The 16626-nt window shown below is 36.0% G+C and overlaps 1 protein-coding gene and 1 long non-coding RNA gene across 2 annotated transcripts in view; one reads left to right on the forward strand and one right to left on the reverse strand.

The window, feature by feature from the left end:
- KCTD8 (potassium channel tetramerization domain containing 8) overlaps positions 1-16626 on the reverse strand; it is a 201337-nt gene that overhangs the window by 147169 nt on the left and 37542 nt on the right. The gene's annotated exons all lie outside the window — the stretch shown is intronic.
- LOC118499378 lies at positions 1022-16058 on the forward strand. Its single transcript, XR_004901877.1, has 3 exons — positions 1022-1033; positions 5153-5155; positions 15635-16058. It is a non-coding gene; the product is annotated as an uncharacterized LOC118499378 (long non-coding RNA).

Below are 16626 nucleotides of genomic sequence, written 5' to 3' on the forward strand. Positions count from 1 at the left end.
CATACAGCTGAGGAAAAGAGGCCAGACTGAAAGGCTACATTCTATGATTCCAACTCTAAGGCCCTCTGGAAAAGTCAATACAATAAAGGGTACAAATTTCAATGCCATCCAGGAGTTAAGGCAAGGAGTGAGGGAAGGGAGGAGAGATGTACAAGTGGAACACAGGACTTTTAGGACAGCAAACCATTCTGTATGAAAATATTATGGTAGATATGTGAAATTATATATTTTCCAAAATCCATGGAATGTACAACACAAAGAGTGAAACCTAATGTAAACTAGGAAGCATAAACAACAATGTATCAGTACTGATTCATCAGTTATAACACATGCATCACACTAATGCAAAATGTTAGTTAATAGAGAAACTGCAGGGACGGTGGTGGGCACAACTCTTCTGTAAACCTGTGTAACAGTTCTAGAAAAATACATTTTATTCATTTTTAAGAAAGAAACAGTGAACATCTGCGAATTGTTCACTATTGAGAAAAATAAGGCTCTGCAGAACAGCATCAAGGAAAATGTTAATTGCATCTAGTTCCACCAAAAATGTTACACTATTCCTGAATAAGAAAAGAGAGAAAGAACTCCAAATCCACAAACATATCTTATATTAAACACTGAAATATTTTAACAATATTGAATGATTTCAAATGAATTCCTAAAATAAAATGAGTACACAAAAATGTGACACAAAACTGTTGAGAAAAATGACATGAATTTTTAATTTAATTTTTATTGTATTTTCCCATTACCATTTAGTCCCTTTATTTCTTCTTCCCCACAACAATCGACACACTGTTGTCCATTCCATGAGTCCTTTTTCCATTGAAAAAATCAAAACCAATAAAAGTATCATTCATAACCTATTGGAATAACAAAACATACTAATGACAATCTGAGTATAATTCATCTATCCACTCTTGAGAAAGATGTTGTAAAACAGACATGATCTCCAAATCTGATAAATATTAAATTGCTTAAAAATTTTTGGAGTGCAGATAAGTCACAAATATACTGAAATTTTAAATGTGTATACCAAGTGACTCAATAATTTCATCTAAAATTTTAAATAAAGATAAAATATTTACATGCAAGGATATTTATTCCAATCTTGTATAATAGGGAAAATTAGAACTAACACACATGTTCTTCAAAAGGGAAATTATTAAATAAATTCTGGCCCTGGCTGGTGTGGCTCAGTGGATTGAGCGCTGGCCTGTGAACCAAAGGGTTGCTGGCTCGATTCCCAGTCAGGACACATGCCTGGACTGCAGGCCAGGACCCTGGTGATGGGCATGTGAGGGGCAACCACGCATTAATGCTTTTCTCCCTCCCTTTCTAACTCCCTTCTTCTCTGACTAAAAATAAATAAATAAAATCTTTTTAAAAACATTCAGAATGTATAAATATATTTTATAATCTTGCTTACAAATTGAATTTAAAAGCAGATTGTAAAATTTTGCTTCTATCATAATTGATACAAAATTATATACAGGTTGTCTGCATGTGTACATTAGATTTCATCGTGTATACCAGGGAGGGAATCTTTGCTTTTATTTTTATAACATACTACTTAAGAATGTAGGCCTAGAAAAAAAAAACAAAAGTGTCAGGCAAGCAAACAAAAAATCAAAAACAAAACCAGAGACCTTTTTTATGAAGACCATGAGGCCATATATATAGTTTAGCCTATCACACTGACTAATAATCAGCATCGTCATAAATGTTGTATCAGCAATTCACAGTAACAGGATTTGGAATTGAAAACAATCATTACAAATTTCTGGAAACCTGATTCAGCAGCGCAGTCTTTCTCTCACTAGCCTTCTTTCATTCGTACAATCCTAGACAACCCTAACCAGCTGATGGGTATACACTTCCCTCTTTCCAATTCTTTCTTTAGAATAAGGGATTTTATCACGTTATATGTGTTCTGCCCTACCTCCTAAATCTCCTACGTAAAAATCCTTTAACTAATTCCCATTGCTCTTAAGACAAAGGTAACACACCCTAAGACCCCACTGGGTGACTATTAATACCCCTCCAGCCTCACACTGAACCATAGTCTTCTCCAGTTATCCCTGTCTTCCTTCATTCTCTCAGACTGGCCAGTCTCCCTTCTGCCACAGGCTCTTTGGGCCTTCTTCACTGCCTCTTCTACTCCAGGTAGGACCTATTCCAGTCCTTCTATTCTACGTGGCAGTGCCAAGTACTTGGCGAAGCCCTACTTGACCTCCCTGACTAGGTGAAATCCACTATTGTGCAATCACATAGTATTATGTTCCCTCTTATTCAGTTGCTCTTACCATAGTTGCAACTCATGAGAAATTTTATTAATATGTTTTCTCCTACTTCATGATAGGCTGCAAGAGTACAGAGAACATGTCTATTTTTGCTTACTATTCCAACGCCAGTACACAGACTGAAGTCAATAAATCATTCATTTCATGAATAAATACATGAATTAATCAATTTCAAAGCTAACAAAATTATTTTACAGTGTTTTTAAATTTAATCTTTATTGTATATTTTTTACATTACCTTTTAGTACCCTTATACCGCCTCCCGCCAGCAATCACCACATTGTTGTCAATGTCCATGAGACCTTTCTCCTTCTTGCTCAATCCCCTCTTAACCTTCGCCCACCTGCTAGCTGCCATCCTGTTCTCCATCTATGAGTCAAAGCTAACAGAGTTCTTAGAGGTTCACCCTCCATTATTGGTTCTAGTTTAGCACATCAGACATTAATGTTTGTACTGTAAACATTACAACAAGGAATCATATATAAAGAGACTATCACTGACTTTTTAAAAATATTTTAACTACCAGTAAAATGAAACTAAAAGGTATTTTCTCTCAATATTCAACTTTATTTTTGTGTGTGGGCAGGGAGGAACTTCAGCAATCCTGAAATTAGAATTAATGCCACTATCTATTCAATTATCTAAATTGGCATTATTGAAAGTCTCTGAGATGGCTACAGAAACTTATAAGTTTGATAGTCTAGGTAGATGATCTTTTAAATATATATATATTTTCAAACAGTTCCAGAAGCCCACTCAGTTCTTTTTAAATATTTTATTTATTTATTTTTAGAGAGGGGAAGGGAGGGAGGAAGAGAGAGAGAGAAACATCAATGTGTGGTTGCCTCTCGGTGTGGCCCCCACTATGGACCTGGCCTGCAACCCAGGCATGTTCCCTGGCCAGGAATCGAACCTGCGACCCTTTGGTTCGCAGCCCACACTCAATCCACTGAACTCTGCCAGCCAGGGCTGATCTTTTAAATATTTTTCCAGCTGATGGATGTATAAAATGCAGCAAATTGCACCAGAAAAACCATCAATCATCCAAAGGTATTTATGACTTTATACAGTCTTTAAAGCTATCGCTATAGGATGTTGCCTTAAATTGTGATAGGGATCTAAAAAAATGAACTGATAAAGTAGGAAAATTTTTTCTTAAGAAAATCTTTTGGTTGCATTATCAAGATGGCAATGAGCCAAAATCCTGATATAGGCAGCCATGCACAATCTTTGAGATTAAAGATAAAAGCAGTGTTTTAAAAACATCACATATAGCTTCTTCAACAGCTTCATCAGTGTCTGGTTTATATCTTTCTGAAGGCAAATCAGATTCTGCATGAGCCATACTCTGAATTCAGCCAATGCTGAAAACTCTTGACATTAAACTAACAGCAGGGTGCTCAAACACAGAATTATTTCTTGGTGAGATTAAGTGGAGGTCCACATTTGGCATATGAAGAACCACTGTAAATACAGATAGGGCACACTGTGCTTTAGATCCCTTTACATTGGCATTAGTCGACAGCAGAAAGATAAATATGAATTTTGATATCCAGACCGGGAACAGGTCTTTTTTTTAAGGGGGAAAGCTGTTATATAAATTATAAAATAAAGAGGTAAGCTCAGAAACAACAAACAATAAATCCTGCTGGACTCATCTTCACCCCTCAGTATTTTCAAAATCACTTGCTTCAGAGAAAGCAACTATAAACCATATCATAATTAAATAGGAAGAGCAGTGATGATATTTTGAGAAAGGATTAAAGGTAAGAAAACACAATTTCTAGAAATCTCACCTTCTGATACATTTTGGTATCTGGACTGGAATGCTTCTAACTTGATTTTACACTTGACCGGGCTTTAATGAGTCATCGTTATAGACACTGCCCAGTTCCTTCTGCTGGTTCGTGCAAAGTTAGATGTAAACTGGTCAGCCAGGTTTTCTATACCCAGGACTCAGCTCAAGTAGTAATTGAATATACATGAGCATAAAGAACACAGGATGAAAATGTCCCTTTATAGTTAAGGGGAAAATTTAGAATATTTAGTGGCATAAAATGACTCTGTATTAGAAAAGAAATATATTAAAGAAGGAGAAGTATTCCCTTAACATAATTTCTGTACTTGACTGGAGACAGATCATTTAAGCTTCTTTAAGAATATCTGTACTTCTACTTAGGTAATTTTTAGTGCACTAGAAAACAATTCCCAAAGGAAAGCTTTTGTTTTCCCTTCTGCATAAGTGAGCTGAACATTAATGACTAGTCTCTATAGCTCAAAAATCAGAAGAGCATGTTTAAGAGATAGCAACCATTCCAACCTGCCAGCAGCATGCACACATTTTATGTGCTCGAGATAGGAAGTTGTAGAGCACTTATTCCTTAGAGTTTTGCTAAACTTATTTGATAGCCATTATTTTTTAATAAAAGGAATATGAGTTAATATCAGATGAACACATTTGCATTCACTGGCATTTTTTCTTACTTGCAGGTTTTGAAAATAAGCATATCATATCATTGGCTGGGATTTTCCTGGAATTTACACAAATTCTCATCACATTGTCTGGGTTAAAAATTACCTAGGCATTTCAGAACTCAAATCTATTTCATCTATCATTTAAAGGACATAATGAATTGAAAATATATAGTTAAGAAGTACCATTCATTTGGATTTGATATTCTCCTATATTTTAGATTATGAAATATTTCATGTTGCCAAGGTAGAAATATGGCCAAAAGGTATCCAAAGTCATGTCCTTACAGCCAGTAGGAAATAAGTTACATGACAACAGGAACTTGGCCTTGTATCCCTGGGACACACACTGGCTGGCACACTGCAGTGTTCAGTAAGTGGGTGATGAATGAGTGGATTGATAAATGAGTGGGATATAGACAGTCATTGAAAATATTTTTTCAAAGACTATCAAGGCTACTGGACTTTACTCCTAATAAATATTATATAAACAGAGGAAACTTGTATGACCTCATACAAACAAGTTTGTATTCCAGGCTGTTGAGTGGTTCTCTCTAGTTAGCATTACTATGCATTACAACATTGTTGTGCTTTAGTATCTACAATGCAAAATGGGTAACAAATTCTACATAACAATATCTTTATGATAGTGAAATGAAATGAGTATATCTTACTTGTTAGTATCCAAATGAATCTGTTTTCTTCCCTTCCTTATTCTTTGAATAGATTTTTGCCTAGTTTTTAAATTTTGTGATTTCTCTTTGTTTTCCCACCTGGTTTTCCCAATTTCCACTCCAGATAATATATATGGAGCTTCAAGTTATATTCTGCATACATGAGGCCAACCCTGGCCATGAAATGGTTTTAGAAAAAAGATAAAATACTAGTGCATATTGATGATGATCTTTGTATTTCTAGGGAGCCATGAATTTGCTCTTTTAGGTTAAAATAGCATTATTTTTCCACTAAATAATAGTTTAATGGTATCAGGTGATCCAGTCTTTTAGTAAGGACAGACTGTCATGAAATCTATTATACTGAATATTCAGTATACAATCCTTACTCTCAGGGTCTCACAGTTTAGAAAAAAATGCAGAAAGATGTACTAAAAATTATGTGCAATTATAGGGAAGATGCATGGGTGATGCTAAAGCTATTATGAGGGCATGGGTACAAGTGTGGAGAAAGGCTACAGATCCACCTAGAGAGAGGCAAAGAGACAGAGGTCAAGGCAGCTTTATGGAGCGGGTGATGACAGAGCAGACATGTTACAGAAACAGGTGGACATTAGAAGGAAAGGAAGGGAGGTAAAGCCTTCGAGAAGAAAAAGAGAACATCCATTGTTTATTCACTTTGTGTATTCATTTTTGTAGAAAAAAACTGAGTTATTTTTTCCTTCAGTCACTTTACTCCCAAACCCAATTCAAAATCCAGCAAGTTCTGATTAATAAACATCATTCTCTCTGTTGGAAAGAAAAGGTCTTAAAGCCAATAATAGTGTCTTCCCAGGCACAGATTTATGTCTTGATTTATACTTCTGAAAATAAGGCCACATTTCAGAGATACTGCTTCAATTTAAAAAAAACGAACAAACAAAAAAACACAAAAAAAACCCTGAGACACCATTACAAGTTGCATGCTTGGTGCAGAGATATACTCATTATCTTTTATTATAGCACAACTATATTTAAAACCCCAGCTGTATCAATGGCTTTTGAAATCTACATGATAGCTTTTAGCGGCTCATGTAAAATATGGAGGGAAATGTTTTTATTCAATAATATAGAATGATGCAGCTGTTGCAAATACTGTTTCTTTTATATAACGTAAATGCAAAAAAACAAATGTCTTTCTAGCAGGGTTCACCTTTCTTCAGGCTTCCTTCCTCCTACTCTCACTTGGCTGAACTCCACCTAACCATGAGCAGGCACAAACCTCACCTTCGCTGGAATAAATCCTTTCCCAACTCTAAAACCTGGAGAGAGAAATCTTTACTGTTTGTTCCCTTATCTTCCCATGCTTTTCATGCAAACAAATGTCTATTAATCGTCTTTGTCATTACAGTGCCCATGGACTACAGATCCTCAAAAAGGGTCAGGTCAGTACAATGTTGTGATTAACAGCATGAGCTCCAGAGCAAGGCCTCCTGGGATCAAATCCAGGCCCTGCCACTCCGTGGCTATTTGTACATAGTCTGTTTCCTCCTCAGTTTCTGCATTTATAAAATGAGGACTATTAACAATAACTCTCATAAGATGTTAGGGAGATAAATGAGTAAATATTTTGAAAGTATTTATTCTGGGACTTGGCCCATAGATAATACTATATAAATTTAGCTGTTTTTTGTAATTATTTAATCATCAGTGTTTGCCCAAGACTAATATGATTCCTGGCACCAAACAGATAATAAATATATTTTGAATAAATGAATGAAAGAAAATAAATGACAGGATTTTTTTCTCCCATCTCATTCTTCCCAGTGTTCCTGCCTCTCTTGGTTCCTTTTTTCCTAGGTCCCGCCCCAGTCTGCCCGCTGCTTGTTGTCTGGTCCTGGACTTCCCAGGCTTCAGAACCTTGTGAAATAAATTTCCAGTGTTTTATAATCCCCTTGGTCTATGGCAGTTTGTTATGGCAGCCAAAATGGACTGAGATAGTTGTACAAAAATGTGAGTAGCTTCATATTACTGAATTGTTTACTTAATAATTAAAGATGACAAATGTTGTTATATACATTTTACAACAATTAAAATTTTTAAATAATGAAACATGTTTAGATTTCAAAAATCAACATAAACGTTGTACTTTGTTTGAATTACCATTACACATGGTAATCTTCATGATCCCACGTGAATTCAGGGCTGCCAAAACTGACACAGCTATTGCATTTAGCAAATCAGTCTTCCAAAACCTGCGCCTGAAGCAAAAGCCAAACAGCAGGTGTAGTCTAAATTTCAAGGTCTATGCCAAACCTCAGTAGGATCCAAAAAGAAAACTCTTACAGTCTTGCCAATAGTGCAAATTTCAGAATCTTTGGCAGGTAGGTTAAGAAAAAATTTTGGTCAAGCATCCCTATTTATCTTCTCTTAAGCCACGCAGATCTTATTATTTAGACTGGTGCTCACTCCATTAACCGATAGAATTGGATGCATAGGTTTTGACTAAAATTTCATCCTATTTTAAGAGCATGCTAAGAAAGGACACTGAGATTTGAGGAAGGAGAGAGAGTTGGTCCTCCAAGTGGGTATATCATGCAGCCCTCTCCTGTCTTGGACGTGTTATAGCAACCTTCTACAATGATGAACGTGACCTGCAAATCAAGGCACTAAGAACCACAAGCTGAGCTGGTGAGCTGAGACTTTACTTGTCATTACAGTTTCAACTATCATTGAGTGAGATCACTCACGACCTCAAAGTCAAACTTTAGTTAAATGGCTTGAGTGTACTTGGAGAAGACTGAATTGCTCCAGAGCACCTTGGTTTCCTCTGCCAATATTCATGAGCATCTAAAGGTTAGCAGCTGATTTACTCACATAAGTACCATAAAAATGCTTAATAAGTATTTTTGATCATGCTGATGATAAAATAATAAAACCATAAGACCTTGGAAGCTAAGAATAGTCAGTTGAGATAATGCCAAATAGTGGATACAATTTCTTCTCCACGTTACATGAGAAATAAAAATGGTGAGATTTGGCTTACAGGCAGGGGATGGTCTTGATTCATTACAATTTCTTTCTTGAACACTGCAATATAAAGTTTATTATAAACTATAGCTCTGTACAGCTGAAAAAAACAGCTATTTTTATGAAATGCCAAAAATATAATCTGATGATATTCATGAGATAAAGCTAAATATATCAGATTGTCAGAACAGATAAGGACAAAGAAGCACTTTCCTCTCAGCCTTCAAAGCAAGAATACTTATCACTGCTAAGTCATAGTTGAGAAAGTGCTGACACTGAATCCCAGTTCCTGCTGAAAACATTGTGCCACTAAATGAGGGAAAAATGTTATATTGCGACAACAGCAGAGTACTCCTCCTTCTACAGATGAGCATTGGTTGTAGTGAGGACAGTCCTGTGGTCTTGGATGAGTTCAGTATTCACAGAAACATTATCGCAGCAAACTATAGTTTTGTTGGCTGTTCAAATGTAGGAACAGATTTCAGTAAAGGGGACATGGTAAGGACAAAAACAAAGATTATGCTGTTTTCCTATAGTTACAAAGAAAGCTAAAAGAAGAACATAGATTTGGTCTTGCAAATAATATAATCCTTAGGAAAAAATGTGAAAAATTTCTAAAACGGCATTACAGTTATTCATATACCTATAGGGCTAAAAATAGGTAATTAAGCAAAAAAATAGACAATTTTTTTATGTTTTGTTTAGTTACCTATTTTTAGCCCTACAGGTATGTGAACATGTACAAAGGACCCATGGACAAAGCCAAAGGGGGGTAGGGTTGAGGGTGGGAGGTAGGGGTGGGTGAGGCAGGAGAGCATAGTGGGGGGGAAATGGAGACAACTGTATTTGAACAATAATAAAAAATGCAAAAAAAAACCCCACACAAAATAAGCAATTAAAATTATACCAGTAATGTTAATTAATGTACTATATTTTCAAAACGGAGAAGCTACTAAATGATGACTCTAAAATATATATATATATATATATAAATCTTATCTACCTACCTAACATTACAAATACTAAATTCAAATTTTTTAAAATCCAGACATAAAGTTCAAGTGAGAATGTTTTTAGAAACTACTGTGATGAGCAAAGGAGTTTTTGAATGATAATTATCAGAACATTAAAATCTTATGAATCATTAATGTAAAAATAATAGTATTTATTTTATAGATAATAATGCCACTATTATTATCTATAGCTCTCCAACACTTTGAATCTGATAGCATGTAATACAGTTTTATCAATGAGAATAGAGAATTCAAGAGAACATAATAGTTTGCAATTATTCTGTGTGTTTAGTTACTGTTGGTTTACTTTCTCTTAAGTCATCAAAAAGCATTAAAAGTGACATTTATTTCAAAATATAAGATATTTTCTCTAAAACATAATTGTGAGTATCAAGTTCAAGTGAATTAGAAAATAACATCTACTGATTGAGCAATAACATGGCAAGGACTAGTTTTCACATATATCACTTCATTTAGTGGGGAGTTTGTACTTATATGCCCTTTAATTCAAGCAAAGAAACAGCGAAGACAGAGACTCAGAAAGATCAAGTAACACAGTCCAGAGAAGTGGGATTTAAGTACTTTCTTTCTTTGAGCTGCCAAATTGCATGATCCCAACATAAATATCATATGTCTCAAAAACAAACAAATGAAAAAAAAAACACCTTAAACTCAGAAAGAAAAAAAGAAGAAAACTTTTTGTTTTTTTGTGCAAGGGCTCCAAGAAAAAGCTAATGTTTGTGCAAAATGTGTTCCCATAGTATCATATTTAGTGTTACAAAACCCCATGCCATAGTCATTATTATTCCTATTGTAGATTCAGTTCCTCAAGATCAGATCCTGGCTTCAAACTCAAGTCTGTCTAACAACATAAAAGCACACCGACCTCAAGTCAGGTAACTTGTACAAATGCCTGTTTGCTAAGGAATGCATGCTATTGATAAATGAAGCATTTCTTCTAGGGGCTTTTGATGATAATTCTAAACCACGCCAAAGTCTCAAACATAAAAATCTTACTTTGTTTTGGTAAAGAAACGACACTGCATAAACTGGGCAGGAGTTTACCTACAAATAATGGAAAAGCATGCAATGACAAATATTTTCTCACATTAGGACGTCATTTATATTTGACATAGGCTTGACCCAGTAACTCAACAATACTAGGGCTTAAATCTGTGATTATCTAGGCTTTTCCTTCATGAACGGTCCTGCATGTTCCCAAGACAGCTACTCAGATTTCAGGCATCCTGTGCTTATGCAAGAATGAGGAGAGAGAGGTCAGTCACTCCCTTTAATGAGAAACTAAAGCTTTCCTGGACATGCTGCTAGCCAAATTCCTCCAATGTCTAGTAGCCAGAACTGTGAGCTTTCCAACCCTACCAGCAAAAAGGTGGGGAAAAGGAAGTGATAAAGGGTCAGTATGTGATCCAACTACAGTGTTTTGCCTGGTAACTACAAGGGAAGGTTTTTAAATGTGTCGAGTTCAAAGAAATACCTGTAATTTTATTTATCCTAAAAATCAGGTAACAAAAATCTTAGACAACCTAACCATTTTTATGGATCTTTTCATAATATACAACTTCTGAAGATATTAATACACAAAGAACAACTTCATTAACATCAAAAGGGAAAAGAATATAAGTCCATTTTTGTTTGTCCCCAACCACTAAGCAAATATCTAAGTCTACTACTTCCAGACTAATTGTCTTTTTTCCCCCACTTCTTTCCTAAGAGAAGCACCTTCCCCACCAGCCAGGAATGGCCTTATGACATGTTTCAAGACTAGGAATGTAAATTGTTGAAGTTGAGACTGCTTCTCCAAGGGAAGGCACCAGCTCAGCTGGTGTGTCCCATTTTCCCCTTTTTCTTCCTCTGATTTGAAGCTTTTAATGAAAACCTGGTGATTAATCTCTAGCAGCCAATCTGCAAACATGAGAAGGTTCCTGCTCTGAGGAGAGAGGCTGAGAAACCCAGGAAGAGTCTGGTTCCTGGGAACAAGAAAGGGCCTCAACATCATTCCTAGGTGCCTCTATCTAGACCCTATACATGAATATTTTTTAAAAACCCTTAATTCGTTTAAGCCATAAGTTTTCAGGTTTTTTTAGCCAGCTTATGAATTGCTGTTAGTCAAACATAAAATAAAGATATCAGTCCAAATCTAAATTAATCAGTTTATATAAAAAGGAGACCACAGAAATTTAAAGAATCAGTAGTCCATTTTATAGGTCAGATGCCTATCAGTGAAATAAATTTTATTGCTTTATAAGTACCTTGACCATAAGTAGCAAATATTAAACCCATTTCTCTGATATTTATATGTATAAACATTGATAATATGTGCACATATATTTATGCACATTCATATACATATATAGAAAGTGCATATATATGTCTGTGTATAGCATATACACCCACTGACATGCACATACAAACATATGTATAAGTACATAGAAGACAATAATTAGTTGGTATATAGGAGTTTATGTTTGTGGTTAAAAATGAAGTTAAGGAGTCAAGTCTTACAAAGAAATGACTAGAATGTCATCTGCACAGTTTTTGTGATAGTATTTTCTGACTGGTTACATTTAAATAACTTTTATTATTATTCTTGAATGTTTCTATATTGCTTATCTAATTTTTATTAATGAGGCTGTATTTGTTTCTTACAAGAGGAATTAAATCATCCTTTAGAAAAAAAGAATTTAGAATTTATTATGGCTAATGTGTTAGAACTAAAATACACTGGCTGACAAATGTTCTTACTATGTGAGAAAACAGCACAAGAATTTTGAACTGTTTCTTCAAACACAAATTATTTCAGTTAGGTATCCAACAAATGGAATTAATTTGTTTATGGTTACAACACAGTTCTAGCACAATGAATTACAATTAAATCAACATTTAAAAAGAAAAGCTAAATTTCCTTTTGCTTATATGTATTTTTTAATACAAAGGGCACATTTCACTGCCATGTTCCTGTAGAAAAATCACTGTTAGAAAATTAAAATATGTATTTTTAGGTTCAGAGAATGAAACTCAGAAATAGATTTCATTTTATAAAAATCATAAAAAATCTTTAAAATAACACATTTGAGGTAAGTAACTGGAATTTATATAGTGCTGTGCCTTTAGCTGCCAAACCACTTTCATCTGTTTTTCTAGATGCTTAGAAGTCATTCCCTGGAAGTAAGTACACAATGTCAACCACTGCAGTCCATTAATTGAGAGATTCAAGAAGACAGTGCCCAGTTACCTGAGTAATGTGTCCTCTTTAATACTTGCTACCTTTAGTCCTGAAAAAATTAGACTCTCTTTTTCAGTTCTCACAAAAAGTAAAGAAGCAAAATTAAAGCACACACATCAAAGATGGAGTCCAAAAGAGAAGTGATTTATTATAAGTCACACAGCGATGAGTGATTTATTCATTCAGAATCCACTGTGCATGGACTATATTCTACCAGCTGGGGACACAGAATTGGTGACAGGGATATTGAAGGTATTTCACTTGATGGCCATTACAGTGGCCTTTCAAACCTTTCATCTTAGGTCATTTAGGGCTATCACAGAATTAAAGATCCAGAACAAACTATAGAGGACGTCTTGCACAAGTTCACTTTACAGCTGATTTAACTGGGCAGCAAGAAAGCAGACCAATTCTGTATAAGATAATCATTAAAACAGGCACCTGAAGAAACAGCAGCATGGGAATAGCCAGGTATAGCATTTACTAAGCACATAGAGGAAAGACCACACATGGTTCTTGGAACAGAGCAAAGGCCAGAGTGATGGAAGCATATCGATGCCAAAGAAGAGAAGTATGAGCTAAGGTTGTGAGAAAGTAGCCAGGCCCAGATCATGAGAAGGAGGTTGGATTTGATTTTAAGTCAATAAACAAATGTGAGAAGAGATTTGGTGATAAAACCTTCAAGAGTGCCTTCATATTTCTGGTACAGAGGAGAAGGAAAAGGAACCCACAAGTCTAGACACTATACAGTTAACCACAACACAACTATGTCACAGAGCCTAAAGGAGAAGAGAGTTTCAGGTGGGGAGAAGGGAGCTGATTAACCCTGCCAAACGTTACAGGCACATCACGGCAATCAGTCCATTGCCCCATGGAACCGTTTCAAAAAAATATTGAACAAGTAGAAGCCATATTGTAGACAAGTAAAAGATAATTGATTACTAAAATAATTCATGAAACTGGCCTTTTCAAGTGAAAGTAATAAAATAAACAGTGAAGAGGCACCACTCAGATGGAAGTAATGGTGGGGGAAAAACTTGTTGGCATGTAGAAATTTTAGTCTGAATGTAGGTAGAGGCAAAAGAGCCAGTGAAACAGGGAGAGATGGAGAATGTAAGCAAGACCACAGAGGAGGCAGGAGCAGAGGAGAGCCAAGTCAGAGGTGGGAGAATTGTTCTGGGCAAGGTTCAAGGGAGGAAAAGACCAATGGCCATTGTTAAAGATTAGGAAAAGCTAGTACAATTCAGGAGTGATGGTCCCCCAGCAGGACATAGGTCATGTAATAAAGCAGCAGTGAGTCTATGGCATGGGGACCCAAGGAGAAAACGTGCTATGAAGGATCACAGGCTCCCTCACAAGGTGATTGTAAGGGAATGTAGTCAGAGTAAAGGTCTAACAAATAGCCACACAACAGAAGAAAAAGGCCCGAACTCAAGAGGAAGGATGTTTGTCTCTCTTCAATTGTGATGGGGTAAGTCTACTCTAGATAGTATAGCAAATAAATATTACCTTATTAGTTAAGCCAGCTCATCATTTTTCAGATGGACTCTGAAACAACTTTGAATTTCCCTCTATCATTCTTAAACCCAGCATTATTTTTCTGTGATAAAGAGTCCTTACTACCTAGAAACTAGATAATTTACTACACTACCAAATCTACTGTTCACAGTACATTTTGAAATTGTGTAATTGACATTTCAGATACCTGTTTCTGTTCAAATAAATCTGCATTATTTTATTACTAGAAGAAAATAGGCTCAAATTTCTCAAGTCGTATTTTATTTCTGACAATAACTTTATAAAAGTTCCTTCAAATGCTAAAATAAAGACCTACATTGCCTACCCAGTAGCATCTGTCGAGTGTCTGCATCAGACATAAAACATTTAAAAATCTTTTGAAGCATAGAATTTCATCTACTTTCCCATTGCTTCAATAGACAGTGATGTCAGGTTTAAACCACGACATTCCTGCCCCCCACCCACATTTCCTTCTCTTCTAGCATTGCTCTGCCCATGCTCTGACCTGAGAGACGGGGCAGGTGGAGCAGGGTGGAGGGGGGCAGAGGGAGGGGGGATGACACACCCAAAACTGTCCTAGCACGCTCAACTCTTCTCGTGGGAATTCACTGTGCGGCTATTTTATTTTAGTTCAGTGAATACATTTTATGATTTTGCTTTGATCATGTGTTTCTTAAGGTACAGTTTTGGTAGGGTAAGTAAATGCTGTAGTCTTACGGAGCTGAGTACTTTCAAAAAAGACTTTACAATTCCTTCTTTCAATACTTTTCTTCGAAATCACCATATCAGAGAATCATGAATCCTTTAGAACTCTCTGGAAGGACTGCGGTTTTCATCCTTGCTTGTTTTTGGTGTGTTTTTCTGGTGCGCCTCTTCTTATCGCTGTCACTGACTCACTGTCAAAGACAAAGGGGCAGTGTAGATCAAAGGCTATGCACATGGGCTCTGAAGTCAGAAACACCTGGGCTTATCACTTTGGACAAGTTACTGTACCTCTCCGAGCCTTGGGCTTCTCATCTATGAAATGGAGATGGAAATACTACTTATGCTGACGTTGCTTTATGGATTAAATGAGTTAACACATGTAGAATGCTTTAACACAGGACAGAAGACACTAAATCTCAAATAAATGGAAGCAGTTACTAGTCTCCGTAGGCATTTCCTCTTATTACTCAAGATGCCTGCACTGCTCCATCCAGACATTGCAGTGTTTTTACAGTCTTGAAAAAAGGAATTCTATTTTTCATATTTCCAAGAGCAACATAAACATCCCCAAATAATTTCATACAAAGGACCATGAAGTTGCACAAACTGAAACACACGATAAAGCACAAGATAGTCCACGAAGATTCCTTTAGTTATTTCAAGCCCAACATATTTTTAAATCCTAAATTGTAGTATGCAAATCCATAGTCTAGAGCAAAATTTCAAAGGTAATTGAATTCACAAAGGTAAGGTAAACCTGGCTTTTAATAACTCTACAGCAGAAAGGAATGACTGTAGAGAATGACCATACAGCTGTTATGGAGAGGAGCAATGAACAAAGGACAATTCAGGTGGTAACGTGTTTACTTCTTAGACTGTAGTCCTGCTGCTGTTTGATTTCTCACTGTAGTGTCATCCAAATTTAAAACTTGCTACTTAAAATGTTTATTTTCTTTTTTAAGCACAGAAAACCTTGGCTAAACAGAGATTCATAAATAATAAACTATGAATGCAAATATTCCAACAATTTCCTCTTTAACAGGATATCAGTATTTAATCATATAATTGAAAATTGGCTGTCATGACACTTAATTATATTAGAAAGAATAAAAATGCATAAATCGCCCTGGCTGGCATAGCTCAGTGGATTGACCACAGGCTGCAAACCAAAGTGTCGCAGGTTCGATTCCCAGCCAGGGTACATGCCTGGGTTGCAGGCCATAACCCCCAGCAACCGCACATTGATGTCTCTCTCTCTCTCTCTCTCTCTCTCTCTCTCTCTCTCTCTCTCTCTCTCCCCCTCCCTCCCTTCCCTCTCTAAAAATAAATAAATAAAATATTTTTTAAAAATGCATAGATCCGTGCTTTAAAAAAGACAACAAAACTACACAGAGAAAGACCTACGGTAATGTCCCAGGTAACCATTGTGTGAATTTAGGCAAACCCCTTGAGTGTTCAAAGCCAAATTAACCAGAGAAGCTTAAACTTCAAGGCTCTCTCTTTGGCCCAAGAAGCCCTAGAAAGATATATACATTTATATTTTCATAAAATTTGCAAAAGATTCTTTAACTGCAATTGGTTATAATTGCTATCTTCTTCCATCATTTCAGCTGGTTACTACCGTGTTTGTAAGCACTTCAGGAGTCTGGCTAAGGGAGGATGAGTTAGGAACACATGCAGTTGGA

Source organism: Phyllostomus discolor, chromosome 1, assembly GCF_004126475.2.
Source record: "Phyllostomus discolor isolate MPI-MPIP mPhyDis1 chromosome 1, mPhyDis1.pri.v3, whole genome shotgun sequence".
In the NCBI taxonomy this organism is placed as follows: Eukaryota; Metazoa; Chordata; class Mammalia; order Chiroptera; family Phyllostomidae; genus Phyllostomus; species Phyllostomus discolor.